We start from the raw sequence: 15,572 nt of genomic DNA on the forward strand, positions 1-15,572 counted from the left end.
AAAAACCTCTCCAAAAAAAAAAAAAAAGAAAAAAATATATAGCTGCCTGTTTTTAGTTTTCCAACTGGGAAGGCCTCAGGAACACAAGCCAGCTTTTTATCTTCCTGTGAGCAGGAAGTTCATTCTTTCTGTTTCTAACTATGCTTCTTTTCATATTAATGCTCAGCAGATAAAGTACATCCATCCACTAGGCACATTGTTGGAGTAATATTCTCCATTATTTGGGATGATTATTCTATTCCATTTTCAGAAATAAAAACTATAAAAACACATGAGGACTCCTATTTTGTCTTTCATTTTAAAATGAAAACCTTTATATAAACCTAACAAAGCATGCATTCTTTGTCCTTTTTTTTTTTAATTTGCTAGAGAGCACATGTGCTTGCCAGGAAGAGACAGAGAGTGAGGAGAAGAAAAAAGCACCTCCCATGGAAAATGGTCATACTGCAAACCCTTCCCCAATTCTCCTTCATTTAGGGATTTTGGGCATGCACACACATGTACCCAACATGTTTCTCAAGCTCCTGGTCCGGGACTTGATCCATGCAGTTCCCCATGTGAGATCCAGCCTCCTTAACTACCACACCATGGGCAGGTTCTGAATTTTCAGTATGTTACACATGATGGGTCTGAGATTGTCTATAGATAGATCATTTGGCTGTTGAAAATAAATTCTGATAAAAGTTATATCCTTAGCTCCTGTTTCAGTCTTTCTCCTATACTTAAGAGAAGCATGTGTTCTTTGTAGTTTAAAATACATATTGCATATGATGGGACAAAGTGATCGGTATATAGATTTTTAACAGCTATTCTTAGAAGACCAAAACAGCTATTCTTAGAAGACCTTAACAATTCAGGATTTTTTTTCCCCCAACTCCATCTTTGGACATAAGTAAAGTGATGAGAAACGTAAGTAAAAGATGGCATGAGAAAAGAAAGTATATCAATACAGATGTTAACAAATTGACCTGCTTCAAATAATAAAATACAGGAATTAGCAGGAAAAATTCCATTAAAGCTTATATCTACTTATTTTTTAATTGCCAAAGGGCATATGTGTACACTAGAGAGAGAGAGACAGAGAGAGAGAGAGAGAGAGAGAAAACGCCTCCACTGGGACGTGGTCATGCTGTCATCCTTTCTCCTTCACTTCAGGCATTTCACTTGCAGGCACGTGTGCCCAGAATGCTTTTCTAGTCACTGGGGCTGGGATTTGAACTGCAGTCATCCTTGTGTGATCTGGCCTATTTCTCCTTGTGAAGTTCTTGTGTATTGGGAAACAGAATCTATAAATGCCATCCTACATACCCAAACAATATTCAATACCCATCCTCACTCTGAATTGAGAGTGATTGCCTGAGAGATACTCTGGACATTTGTACTCAAACCTTTGCATCTGGCCAGGGTCGCTGTGCTGACTTTGACTGGAACAAGTTGAGAAATGATTAAAAATAGAAATATTTATGGTATTCGGGGGTTCAAAAATGTAGAAAAAACATTCTTCATGACAGTATTCTATAAGGAAAGCCTGTCAGAATATGGTACCAAAGAAAAATTCATGTTGTCAAGGTAAATGATGCTAATGTCAAAATGTACATATTCTTAATTTGGAATATTTGAGAAAAATTATATAGGAGGAAGAGTTCAATAAACCCTTGCCAAGGTATTGCCTGTGAAATTGTGGGTTCCCCCACTTAGTTCACATTTGAGAAGCCCTGTTGTTTTAGGAACACAACAATGACTTGGCATGATGGAGGACCACTGTTAGAGAACAATAGAAATGCCTTGCTTCCAGAACACCATGGACTATGGACTCTGAGTGAATGCATACCCTGGGAACATGAATTTCCTTCTTGCAAACAACAGGAGAACATTAGTGCATGATGGTGCATGATCTGATAGATGTATTTTTCCAGATTGCAAGGTGTTCTGTCCAGCCTCTGTCATCATTTAATCTTACCCCCTCCCACACACACACACACACACACAATCGATACCATAATGGACATATTCTGGAAATCCCCCTATTTTTCTAATTCTCTAAAAAACAACTTTCTCTAAAAAATAACTTTCCAACCTCCTTGCCTTAATACATACCGAGGACGAGAGAGGCTTAGCCGTGGCATACTGGTATGGCCTCTCCCTCTACCTCTTGACTCAGATCTCTGTCTCCAGTAGTTGTTCTGTGTGTGCTTCAGGTGACTCCCTGCCAGTCAGAGGAGTCGTAGGCCACCATTTCTAGGATAGTGGTATGTCATTTGCAGGCCATGGGCTTTGTCACTTTGGAGAGTATAAAGGAATATTTGGTCCTGTATTTCTGTCTCTACTTGACTTCCTGATAACTACCATCCTCTCTTCACCATAAGCCATGGATCAGAAGTTCAGGACAAGATGGCAAGACAGTCTCTCTCAGGGAAATTAGCTTGTGTATCCTGACAGCTCTGGTTATGTCCAGAAACAACACACCAAGTAGTAAGGTTATACTAATCTGATTTAGCAATCTGGTCAGCAAGCATTTGCTGAGCCCCTACTCTATATCAAGTCCTATACTAATCTTCCAGGTCAGAAAATGAGTACTAAATGGTTCTGTCTTCAAGGGGCTGTTCTATTGGTCCAGGCAACTTAACACATAAATCAACTAAATATATTAGGTCATCAGGAAAGTCATAACGTATTTTTGCATAGGAAAATATATCATGACAGTTCTAATGACCTAATATACAGCAGAGGGCGGTAGAAATAAAACTAGAAGGAAGAACACAGCTCTGGAGAACAAAAGAGTAACTATTTGAACCTAGATTGGGAGAGAACTGTCAGGATAGCTTCATGGGAATGGTTTTACTAATCTAGAATTTGGAGGAGGAAAAAATAGGAGTTTTCCAAGAAGACAGAAAGAGAAAATACACTTTGCAGTAAGAAGCCGTATTTGAAAAGGCATATGCTCTAAACCACCAAGACTTAGATGCTGAATGAATGTAGCACTTAGGAGAAATGAAATAAAAAATCTAATGCTCTATATTGAGACAGGGTAATACAGGGAGTGAAGCCATGTCTGGAAAAGGGCAAAGGTGAGCACTGCTTTTAAACACAAAACAAAAATATGGAATAGGTTGTATGAGTCACAGTGGTGGCAGAAAACATACAGCACACCAAAATTAGACAATTTCTGGAGAATTGATATCAAATGTCACATTCCCATTTCTGTACATGTCACTTCCCTTTTCCAGAACTTAAATACCAATTTGACCATGAGGCTAGCTGGAGTTGTATGGAAATACAGGGACAAGTGCCCGATTTAAATCGTGTTATGATTTGTTCTGTTAAGACTATTAAATTGGCTCACTTATTTTTCTCTTAACACTATTCAACAACTTTTCTTCTGAAAATATATATAAGCAAATGTATAAAATAGTACAAATAGTTTATGGGTATATTTTTATAACTTATAAAAAGGTCATCATACATGTGAGTTAACATGTTTTATTCAGTTATCACAGAAGGAAAACCAGCTCATTGAAATTCTTGCAGTGTTTCAAGAGCCCAACTTAAGGATCAGTTCATTCTTTCTTGTGAACAATTATTAGGCTCCTTCCATCTATCCTAACCACAAAGTACCTGATTTTCTATAAACACACTATTTCCTGTGACTCAGGTAAACAGCAATCATTACTGACACAGCTCTAAGTCTGAAAGGAATACAAACATGAAATGTCAAATGTGAAATCATATCTTTAGCGGTAGTTTTAGGTAAATCACAAATACTGTGTTTTGCTTACATAGACATCAAAACCTGTATGAAAACTGAATTCAAACACTGTCAGTTACCTGTTGCTATAAGTGCCTCAATAACTTGTGAGGATGTGAGAGAATAAAGTATTTAGATGTCAGAATTTACGGTCTAGTGCAGGGGCCCTCAATGCCCAGGCCGTGGGCCAGTTCCACTCAGGAAGTACAGCATAGGAGGTGAGAAGAGGCTGACTGAGGCTTGAATCACCTTGAAAACATGCCCTTCATTTTCCTCTCAATACTCTCCATGGAAAAATTGTCTTCTGAGTAACCAGTTTCTGATATCAAGAAGATTGGACACTGTTGATCTAGAGAGCTTTCGCTATGAAAATGCAATTTTACGATGTTTGTGGGCGTAAATATTAGAAACTTCTGTAAACAGAAAAGTGGAGGGACCATTAAATAATTTTGTCATTTTTTACGTCTAGGTTATGCAATTGCTGCCATGAATTGTTCAGGTTTATCTGCTAAGGTTGATTTGAATAGAAGTTACAAAATCAAGGGACTATTTGGCACCCATACTATGAACAATTTTTAAACAACTGTCTTGTGTACTTTTGCTTTAAAAAATTATTCATTATGAGAGATTGAAAGAGACAAAAATTTAAAAATTGATTTTTTATTTTTCATATATAAATAGAGTATTTTGAATTTTAAAGCATACAGGTACTAAGTCAGAGGCTGTGATGTATAAAGAGATGATAATAAGAAGTTTAACTTACTAGATAATATTTATATATATAGTTATATATGATAATTTAGTTTTGAATTAGCTGATTTTAATTTTTTAATTATTTAAAAAATTTTATTTATTATTTTTTAAGAAAGTGTGTGTGTGTGTGAGAGAGAGAATGTGAGAAAGCAAGCTGCTAGGTCCACGACTCTAACTGTGGTATGCTACATGTGAGTCCAGTGTCCTAACCACCATGTCACCTGTTGACCCCAAGTTGATGTGTACTATCAGAGACAAACTCAATTATAAATCTTGTAATTCTATAGTTTAAGAAGTAATATGATTCAGAGATGTGTATTGACCTGAGAGCTAGAAGAGATATACTCCAATTTGTGTGAACATCAGGCTGGTTAAACTTGAACGTGTCACCAAACTTCTCTGAGCCTGCGGTCTGTCATTTGGTATTTTGGGAGTAAACAGTGGGTGTTAATTAGATAACTTGTGAAAAAATACGACTATGTTATAAAGGCATTCCTATACATGTGTCTAACTCTGTGTTATGTCCCAATTTTATATTGAGTACATAGATTTCCTTTTCTTTCTCAAAATGTGCTGTACTGCTTATGTCCCTGAATTGGATTTAACGTCCAAATTAAAATTTAGAAAAATATCGATAATCTTTTTTACACCAAAAAATATATTTTATGTAAATTTTTAAAAAAAACTTAGGACTAGTATGATGGCCCAGTAGCCAAGAGAGCTGAATCTTACATGGCTGACTGTGAGGTTTGATTCCATCCCTGGTGGCTTGAAACATATGCTGGATGTATGTGCGTGTGTATCCAACATCCCCACAGGGTGTAGAAATGGAGGGGAAGTGATTGTGGTGTGACCACACTCTGGGGGAGGGAGGGGTACTGCTTTCCTCTTCCTCTCTCTATCTCTCTCTGTCTCTCTCTCTGTCTCTCTTTGGGAAGCACACATGCCCTTGGGCAAAGTTAAGAACAAGAAAAGATGATATTTTCCTATTGTGAAAAATGCTAGTACTACATTTGGAGCCAGAAATCAAGCATAGATTTTCTTTTCCCCTCTTTCAACTATATCTGATGACAACTCAATAAACCATATCCATGTATTCCATCTGACATCATCTCGTTTCCAAATTCTACTCTTCTAAAGCTGCCACAGAGCACATACACTCACCAGAGAGAGGCTGAGTGATGAGGTAAGGGTAGGAAACACCCATCAGTGAGACGATGGTCATGAAACCACTTATGTTCTATATCTCCACCAAGTCAAATTTGGGGCATGTACACACATGGTGTGTTTTTCCAGTTGTAGGAGCCAGGATTCAACCATGTGAGATCTAGCTCCCATTAGCTATCAGACTATAGGGTCAACCCTGAAATTCCACTTTTACTTTATAAATAAATAATTATTACCATATCACTTTGATTCATCTCTCTTGATTAGTGTATTTCCAATGTTGATAGATATTTAATGAGTAAGTATGTGACTTCACTGGAAACACACTACAGCATAATTGGCAGCTTGATCAATACGTTATTATGTAATCCCTGACACATCCTCAGCAGTTGAATGAGGTAGGGAAATAGTCAGGTGTCATTACCCGTCTCTTTCTTATGTGGAAGAACTGGTCCCACAGCTAGTAAAGGAAATTCTGCTTCTGACTTATTTTGCTTTGATTTTTATATTATATCAATATTAAATTATGATTTCTCCATAAAATCATGTCATCTTATGTTTAAATAATTAAAAAATAGATGGTATCTTTTTATTACAGTAACAAAAGTTATTTTATACAAATAAAAAGTCTAAGATAATGGACAGACCTAGAATTTATAATACTAAATGAAATAACCAGGCTATGAAACATAAATGCTATGTCCCAACATAACATATGATGAGTATTCTCATTTATTAGCAGAAGATAGACTCTATAGCATAAAATTAGAGTTTTCATAGATACTAGAAGGTGCATGGTTGGGGCAGTTCAGGAGACAATGATTAGCAGATACGAGAATGTAGGTAAACAAATGGAACAGGTTATTATTATCCAATAGTACACCACAGCAGAATGAAACCTGTAGTATATGATTTAATATATACTTCAAAAAATAAGAATGAATATAAAATGTGCATTACATAGCGTAATGTTAAATGTTGGAGACGATGAATGTTTATATCCTTGATATGATTTCTACACACTGTATCCATGCTTTAAAAAACCATATTGTATTCTGCAAAGATGTACAACCATTATATGTAAACCAATCAGAGATTAAATTATATATATAGAAAGAGATAGTTATAGATACACACACACACACACACACACACACACACGTATCAACTTTATTTACCAGTTTAGAACTCTCTGCAAAGATTCAGGAAATAATTTGTAGTTCACATTCTTGACTCATTGAGACTTTGCAATATTTTAGTTTTTTTCTGAGAGTAATAAACAAGCAGGCATTACAAAGTTCTAGGAAAAACTATGTCTACATGTATCAAAACAAAAAACTTTCAATTAATTGTAATGGAGGTGATTTATTTAATCATTATAAAAGATAGATGCTGCTCCTTCTCTTCCTGTTTGTGGAATATAGAAGTGAGTGGATAAAATTGATCTGTTCCTCCTGGATTTACTTTTTTTATTCAAAATCTCTATACCTCTACTCAGATTATTGTTATATTTCTATCTTTGTAATCCATCATTCAGATGTCCAATTTAACGTGTCTTCTGTTTGGATTATGGTTTTTATGATTAAGAAACTGAAAACCACTATTAAGTTGTTCTAAAAAAGAACATAAAGTTTTTCATATTCCAAAACTCTGGTTCAACTGTTTTACCTATATTGATATATTTGCTTTCAATTTTGTTTATTCTAGTTATTCTTTGAAAAAATATTATGGTAGTAATAGATAAATGCAATAGGTTTCTTTAATAATAATAGATCATTCTGAATATCTTTTTGGCTTTTATTGATCCAATATCATTTCTAGTACTTTTTTAAAGCAAATTAAGTCATCCAAAATCTTTAGCCCAAATAAATTTCTCATTAACACGCATATTTTGTACTTAGGGAGATTTTTAGTTTCTTGCATTATACTGTGACTCCACAGACCTAAATATTTCTTGGATTCTTTTACTTTTCTTTTTTTTCTTTTTGAGAGAGATTTTTGCTATAGGGTGCATGCACTTGCCAGAGAAACAGAAATCAAGAATCACCCCCCCCCCTCCCAGGGGGAATGGCTACAGTACAGTTCCTTCTCCTCTCAGGATTTTAGGCACACATGCATGTGGATCCAGTGAGAATTTTAAGCAGCCATATCTGGAACTTGAGCTGTAGTTGACTACGTGGGAGTCCAGTGACATAACCATTATGTCGTATGGCAGTCAGTCTTAGATTCTAAACATTTGCTCCATTTTCCATCACTGAACACACTTCTGCCTGGGCAATTGAACTTTCCTTCTTTGTTTATAAAATTCTGCTCAATTTAGTTCTCTTAGCCTCTGAGAAGTTCTCTTAAACTTTTCTAAGCAAAGATGATCCTTCTTTGAAAATATGTCTGTGATCCTTTTTCACTATAGAAGTTATTATAGTGTGTAAAAGTTGTTAGTTTCTTTTAGTCTCCCCTGCAGAACTGTGAAGACATTGTGAAGAGAGACTTTTTCATGTTCAGGTTTGTAGCTCATGAACCCAGAAAGATATTAAGCCTTCTCTGGGTCTTAATAATAGGAGATAGATTGAATGGATTAATGAATGTCAAAGGACAAAGGATGAGATTGGAAAGAGTTTCCAAGTTGGTACTCATTATTTTATATAAGAATTTCTAGGTGAAATAATAGACTGAGAATTAAAAAGGTGAAGCTTTTCTAGGGTTTCCTCTGATGCCTAACTAATTCAGCAGTTTTCCTGCAGTCAAGCATTTATTTAAAAGATAATATTTAGGTATTTTTTAATTTAATTTTAAATTATATTTAATCACTGTACATCTTTACAGCATACACATTGGTTTTTCCCCACGTGAATACAGTCATATTTGTCAAGTCATAATATTATCGTGTATATTATCACCAGGGAGAAAACTGAGGAAAGAGATTTAGGTTTTTGTTTTTTACTTTTTGCTATAGCATGCATGAGTTCTCAGCAGAATCTTAATTAGCTGGTTTTCTTGCTAAAGAGACAGACAGAAAGCAAGAAATCCCTCCTGAAGGGAATTATAATGCTGCAATCCCTTCTCCTCCATTCTCCTCTTGGAATATTGAGCACACAAGCACATGCACCTGGTGTGAGTTTCAAGACACCAGGTCCAGGACTTGAATTGTCAGTCACGTGGGTGTCCAGCACCTTAACTACTATACCACTTGCTGGCCCCAATACTTAGGTTTTAACACTAGGAAAATATTTTTTGGACAAAGTGAAATTTTAGAATTTTTAAAAAATACATAATCAAGTCTTAAAACTTTGTCCTCACAGGAAGTAGTAATAAATAAAATTGTTTATTTCTGTAAACAACTTAGCAATTGAGATAGTTCTGAACTCATTGTTCAAAATTCTGATCAAATTATGTAGGGTATTTTTGTTTGTTGTTTTCGGTTTTATATAGTTTCAACTGACATTTTTAGTTTCCTTAAAGTACAGGTAAACACCAGTTATTAACAAGGAATTAATGTATGCTTAATTAATACTTGGATATTACAATGTAATATCTGCAGTAAGTTTATATTACCATACTAAGTTTATAATAATTTGACATTAGGAAATCATTTCAGAAATGATCAATTATTAATAATGGTATGGTAATTCAGTTGCATGGAGAAGATTTACATCAATACAGTAAAAGGAAGTGCCATTGTTCTGTGCTCATAGCTTTTTAGAATTAATAAACCTATATTCATAGATTAATTAGATAAAGATGGAAGGAAAATAAGTAGGTGATTTAAAACAGAGAAGGGCAACAGCAATTTGTTTTGCATTTATGCACATAGTGGTATGGGGGATAGGGGTTGAGGAATTTTTTGGATGGACTGAAACCATCTCACCAATAGCAAAACTGCCCTTCAGGTTAGCAGTAGACCAGTGGTCTGGGTCTTAACCTCAATCAAATCAGAAGTTTCCTTGAAGGATTATACACCTTTCTTTTTTCTTACATCTTTAGCACATTGAGTGACAAAAGTAATCTTACTTAACTTGCCCTTTGGGCTCATTTTGATGAAAAGTTCTTCAGCATTTCAACATGGGTAGCAGCTTTTCCAGTTATGACCTCACTGGATATGGGCTAACATAGAAGAAAGTGAACAAACAGAAAAGTCTAATCCAGATAGCAGAACTTTGATGAAATGAGACCCAAGGGTAAAATTGCTTGTTGTCTCTTAAATGACAGTATTAATCAAAAAGTAAATCTGTTAAGCTAGTTGAGACACAAGCAATAGTGTATGCAAATCAGCTTTTGTTCTTCAACAAACAAAAACAGAATTCTCAACGACTTTCAATATGCATTTTTACATAAGATTTTGCTCATGGATCTTTGGATTAGGAGAGACGAAATTGAGACTTTGGTTCTGTTTCAGACTGCAGCTCAAATTCAGGTTTGGTGACCAGGCCACAGCAACTAAGCCATGTTCTCAGGCCAGGTGAGAACACCAAAGTGAAGCACAGAGCAGGCCACTGTTTCTGCCAGCTCCACTGAAATCCCTTCGAACACAGCATGTAATAGGAACAAGGCTCATAACAGTCAAGTAGAAAAGTAATCTCTGACCACAGTGAGAAGAGAAAATGACAGAACATTTGTTGGACAATAATGTTAACTATTGCATTTATTTAGTCAATGAGCTCAAAATAATAAAATGGCTGTCTTCAATGCCAATTGACACAAAAATCTAAATCTACACCAGCTCACCTGCCCTACTTGAAGACATTGCTGCATAGAAAGAAAATTTCAATGTAGGGTAAGAAAGGAAAAGGGGCAGTTAGGAAGCCACTATAATGAAATTGTTTCTGACTTCACACACACACAAAAACAAATCTGCCCACTTTCGATAGTTTATGATAAATACTCATTCTCTTATTACCATCAATATTTATAAAATATTACTATTATTATTGAAATGACTATGAAAAAAATTCTAAATATAGCCAAATATTCAATATTTCCTCTCAGAGTAACAAAAATCTGAGTTATTATATAGATGTACAATTTACCTGAATAAATACTGCATTTCCCAGCCTCCCTTCTAGATAAGTGAGGGTAATGTCAAGTTATTGTCAATGAGATATAAGAAGAAGAGACAAAAAAATGTCCTCAGATATGTCATCAAAATTCAGTTAAATATGAAGGAGACTACCAGTAAGTGAGACTCCAAAGTGGGCTAAGATTGATTAGAAAGATAATATAAATAAAGCATCAACAGTGCTGTTTTGCTGTTTTTCTTATTTCTGTTTGTCTGTCTTTGTTTTCTCCTGGGTAATTAGTGCCAGGGAAGCTAATGGCACGAATTCTGATTTATAAGTAAGAAAAACAAGATTCAAAGGGGTATGTGATACTATTTTGTTTTACTTACTCATCACTTTAGGAATTAGGGATTTATTCAAACTAAGGATTTCTGACTTCCTCCTTTACATGTATGAACATAAGTATAGACGCTAGGAAATTTAAAAACTTTTTTGAGGATGGGATTTAATGAAAGTATGTTTGATTTTTTAGAAGGTGTCTCCTGGCATAGTTTAAAGGTAGAAGAAATAGTTTATCAGCTTCATCTCCTACCTAAATCATCTCAGTTGTCTCTCACATCAGGCATCCCAACACCTTGAACAGCTCATTGTTCTTTACTAGTCACTAGCCCATTTGCCAGTGAGTTGTATTCAGAGATTGTTATAAACACTTAGAAATCAGTCAGAGGTTATCCATCTTGCACGTTCTATGTCTGTGATTCTTAGACGGCGATCTGCATGTACACTCACTCGTCCTTCTTGTATATTCATATACTTGAATGAATTCCATGGAGAGCTCTTGTAGAATTATTTAAATGAGAAAGGCAGAATAAAAATTCTAAAGATGAATGAAAAATGTACCAGAAAAAGAAAAATCCACTTACAGTGGTAAAAGACTATTTTTTTTCAAATTGAATAACTTTAAAATCAAGAGCATTAACAGCAGTACTGCATATTGAATTAGAAATAATTGCATTTCTGTAGCAAGTGAGAACAGCAAAGTTTATTATAGTTCTCCTAAAATGTGGAAGAATAATAGGCTTGGAATGAATAACCAACTTTGGATTGCCTTCTATATGCTGGGAACACTGCTAAGTGACTTAAATTTGTTATTCAATCCCAGTGATAACCATAGTAAAACACAGTGATTCATTAAATCTAATACATGTAGAAACTAAGACTCAGAAACATCACCTGAAGCTACACAGCTAGGAAATGGCAAGCCTAGCAGATAGGATGTGGCAAAAATCAATTTGAAGCCTAAATTGACAGCCTCTAAATCCCCTCATCTTTCCAACCATAGAAATTTCATTCCTTTATGAAAGACTTCTCAGATAAATACTATGTATTTCCAACACTAACCTGTATGTAATGAGGAAGGCAAACATCACTTTCACTTCACCCTTTTGCCCAAGACTTTATACTCTAACTAGAGAGTAGAACCTAAGATATTCAAAAATTATGAACTACGAACTCTACTGAATTCCACATGATTAGGAGATTAATCAACATAAGCTGAGATCATTGTTCAGGTCTTCATTGTATATTTGCAAAGATGAAAGGAATTAGCATTCCCAATGAATTATGAGACAAATATGAAACCAACTCTAGAATAGGAAGAGTGCTAGAACACTGTAGAGAGACATAAAAATGAGATTCTCTGCAATTGTTTAAGGATCATTTAGCAGGCTAGCCAGTGGTGTGATGGTTGAAGTAGCTAGATTCCACATGGCCAACAGTTTGAATACCAGACCTGATGGCTTCAGAAACATACTGGACGCATGTGCATGTGTACCTAAAATACCTAAAGGAGGGAGAGGTGGAAGAGGAGAAATGACAATATAACCATCCTCCCAAGGGAATGCTTTCTTGCTCTCTCTCTCTCTCCATCTGTCTGTCTCTGGTGAGTACATGTGTTATCTATAAATTTTTTTAATTGAAGTTCATCAGTTACTGAAGTACTTGTTTATAGATCATTGATATTCAAGGAAAAAAAAAACCCTCATTCTTAATAAGTAAGATCTTGAAGACACCATACCCATAATTTACCCAAACGTATTCACACACAAAACAAGGGGAGCACAGGATAGGCACATCACTGTGTCCTTGTGGTTCAAACAGCTACAGTGTATATGAAATATTTTACAGTTCTTTCTAGAGTATTTTCCTGGGGAAGTAAGGTTGAATTCCATTTGCGAAGCTGGATGTGCATTTCTATTTTTCTTTTTTTAAGGTTTTTGCCATATGGTATGTGTGCTAGCTAGAGAGAGAGAGACAGAGAAAGGGGAAGTGAGAAATCACCCCCCACCCCCAGGGCAGATGGCCACACCACAATCTCTTCTCTTTCATTCTTCTCCTGGGATTTAAGGCATACACACATGCACCCAGTGTGAGTTTCAAGCCACCAAGTCTGGCATTTGAACCGTGGTTAACCATGTGGGAGTCCAGTGCTTTAACCACCACACCCTCTGCTGGCCCCTGCATTTCATTTTTGATCACACACATCAACATACATACATATATGCATATATTAAAAGACTTTTAAAAGTCTGTGGAAAAAATGAAAGTAATTTTGGTATCAAAGAATTGAAATTCACACTTAGAGTTTTTAACCACATGTATTTTCCATGAAATTTGGAAGACTATTCACATGCACACATATAGACAAAACACACGTACATGCATATTCAAACATGCACACAAATTCTTGAAAGAAGTCATTGAGATAGTTGCCTCCTTTTTCCAAATGAAAGCGTTTAGGCATAATGTGGTCAAACTGCCTAGTTAACGACTATTCATATGCACACATATTGACAAACACACATACATGCATATTCAAACATATACACAAATTCTTGAAAGAAGTCATTGAGATAGTTGCCTCCTTTTTCCAAATGAAAGCGTTTAGGCATAATGTGGTCAAACTGCCTAGTTAACTTGCCCAGGTAGAACCAGGATGTTATCTTAGTAGCTGACTCAATATTGTGTCCTCACACTCATCTAGTAAAATCTAATTACAACACAAGGGCATAGTACAATGTCTCAATCCCTGTAACAGTAAAAATTTCTTCTACACAGAATAATGAGTGCAAGACTCAAAATAAAGGATGGGTCAACTGTGGGAGTGAGTGCAAACTTTAGCTATAGAACAAGATGATCTTAGTTTAAGATCTGCTTTTATCACTTACTGACTTTGCAACATAAGGGTGATTGGCCAAACAACAAAAACTAACATGTATTGCAAATGTCACCTTAAGAGCCTTTAGAACTATCATGTTACATAATTCTCATAAGAAATTGCTGAGGTTGCTAGTATCATTTTCTTTATTTTACCATTGGGAAAAGTGTGGAGCAGAGCCTGAGATCTCACAAGGACACCGAGGGAGTGACTAGGCCAAAACTTAAACTTTGTTCCCAAACTCGGATTTTAGCTACTCTGACTTACTGTTAATCATCTTGCCCTGTGCACCTTACTTCTATCAGCTGATAAAAGAGGATGAAAAACTTTTACCTTTATAATTATGAAGATCAATGGATGTACTTAACCTTCTGCACTCTGAGCAGATGAAAAGTCTTTAAAAGGTTAATAAAAATGTGAGTTATGAAAAAATTATGCATAGATTTCAAAAACATTTTGTACCAATGTAAACTCATACTTAAATTCCACCTTTCCATGATGTTTTTGAATTCCCTTTGTATAAAGTGGCATGAGCGAGAGAGATGGTGCAGGTTAAAAGCTCTACAAAGGAATTAATTTTGATTCTAGTAATTCTTCTTTTTGGGGGAGGTGGAAGAGAGAGATTTTTGCTATCAGGCATGTGTGACAAAAACGTTTTGTACCAATGTAAACTCATACTTAAATTCCACCTTTCCATGATGTTTTTGAATTCCCTTTGTATAAAGTGGCATGAGCGAGAGAGATGGTGCAGGTTAAAAGCTCTACAAAGGAATTAATTTTGATTCTAGTAATTCTTCTTTTTGGGGGAGGTGGAAGAGAGAGATTTTTGCTATCAGGCATGTGTGCACACCGGAGAGAGAGAAAGAGAGAGACACAGAGCGAGAAATCACCCCCTGGGGGATGGCCGTGCTGCAATCCCTTCTCCTTCATTCTCCTCTTGGGATTTTGGGCACACAGGCACACACGCCTGGCATGAGTTTTAAGCCATTGGATTTGGGACTGGAATCACAGTCAACTATGTGGGAGTCCAATGACATAACCATTATGCCATCTGCTGGTCCCCTAATTCTGCTTATTGCTTATTTCTTGAGTTAGGAACAGAATTGAAGTGTTCCTTATCCAACAGCATAGTTTAGACCCTGGTAACTCAGGGCTTCTTTGTAAAGGACATTCCTAAGGGACATCACTGATCTTTCTCTAAATTTATTAGAAATAAAATTGAGGGCTAGCCACACTTGAGAATTTAACCAACCAATAAAGCATATTCTTCACCATGGGAAATTATCTCTGAATTTAGAGAAGTCTTGAGGAAGTATTTTACATGAGAGCCAACTAGACTCCAGGTAGTTTACAGCCATACTCATGGTCCTTACTCAAGGGGCCTACTCTACTGACCCATTCCTGGGTCAGTCTGACTGAGGCGTGTTCAGGCTGAGTTTTACATGATAACAACCTTTTGCTACATTAAAATGTAATTATGTATGTACAAATGCATATGTGTATAAATATAGAGAGATGCATATTAAGAAGATATATAAGTAAGATCATTTTCAAGTAATATAAAAGTATTAGACGTATTCAACAGTTTACTCATAAACTTCATAATACTCTATGGGAATTAAATGGGAGTCAGTGAAACTTACGGACTTTGCAATTCCAGAGAGTTACAGAATGAATTGCAGCTCTGACGATTAAC

The sequence above is a fragment of the Tupaia chinensis genome, unplaced genomic scaffold, assembly GCF_000334495.1.
Source record: "Tupaia chinensis unplaced genomic scaffold, TupChi_1.0 Scaffold149705_1, whole genome shotgun sequence".
In the NCBI taxonomy this organism is placed as follows: Eukaryota; Metazoa; Chordata; class Mammalia; order Scandentia; family Tupaiidae; genus Tupaia; species Tupaia belangeri.